This window comes from Eurypyga helias, unplaced genomic scaffold, assembly GCF_000690775.1.
Source record: "Eurypyga helias isolate BGI_N326 unplaced genomic scaffold, ASM69077v1 scaffold35087, whole genome shotgun sequence".
Lineage (NCBI taxonomy): Eukaryota > Metazoa > Chordata > Aves > Eurypygiformes > Eurypygidae > Eurypyga > Eurypyga helias.
In genome coordinates, this window is record NW_010262970.1 from 368 (window position 1) to 1060 (window position 693).

The 693-nt window shown below is 67.0% G+C and overlaps 1 protein-coding gene across 1 annotated transcript in view; it reads right to left on the minus strand.

Annotated features, from left to right (window-relative positions):
* The window catches only part of LOC104512790 (regulator of G-protein signaling 19-like), a gene marked incomplete at both ends in the record, with an annotated part of 1135 nt that overhangs the window by 336 nt on the left and 106 nt on the right, over nucleotides 1–693 (minus strand). The gene's annotated exons all lie outside the window — the stretch shown is intronic.

The following is a 693-nucleotide window of genomic DNA, read 5'->3' on the forward strand; positions in this document are numbered from 1 at the left end:
CATCCCCTCTGCTCGCACCGAGGCCGATCCTGCTCGGGCCGCGGCGATCACGGAGGCTTTGGGGGGTCGCTGGCGGGGTCTGTCCTGGCTGTGCTGCGCCGGGCTGGAGCGTGGGTTTGCTTTCAGCCCAACTTCCCGAGCCGGGATGGATTCTGGGGCTGGCTTCGCACAGGAGGGAGCCAAATCCCTTCCCTTGCAGCTTGGAGCTGCCGCGGGGAGAGACTTCCCTCAGCCCATCATCCCTCACAGCCTGGGGAGGGAGGGAGGCTGCTCCCCAGCCAGTACTCATTACCTGCTAATTGCAGGGGCAGTCATTAGCCGTGGCTAATTAGCTCATCTGACCCCTGACCCTGCAGTGCCAGGCGCTGCAGGAGCACCCACGGCTGGGGGTTGTGCTTGTGCCCCAGGGGCTGGGTGCTGGGCATCCCCGGTGCCTGCAAGGATGAGGCTCTGCCCCGGGGACGTGGCCTGGAAGCTGCTGAGGGCCTTGTGTGCCTCAGTTTCCCTTCGCCAGAGGCCGGAATCACAAGAGGGCGGGCAGCTGTTGGCTCCAGGCTCCCTGTTTCTTAGGGAGAACTGGGAACATCCCCAAGTCCCGGTGCCCCAGTCCCGCTCCCCATGTGCGTACCCGCGGCAGGATGCGGGGCTGGGTGGCAGTGGGTGCCCCCCGCCCACCCCCCTGGCGCCGCACTC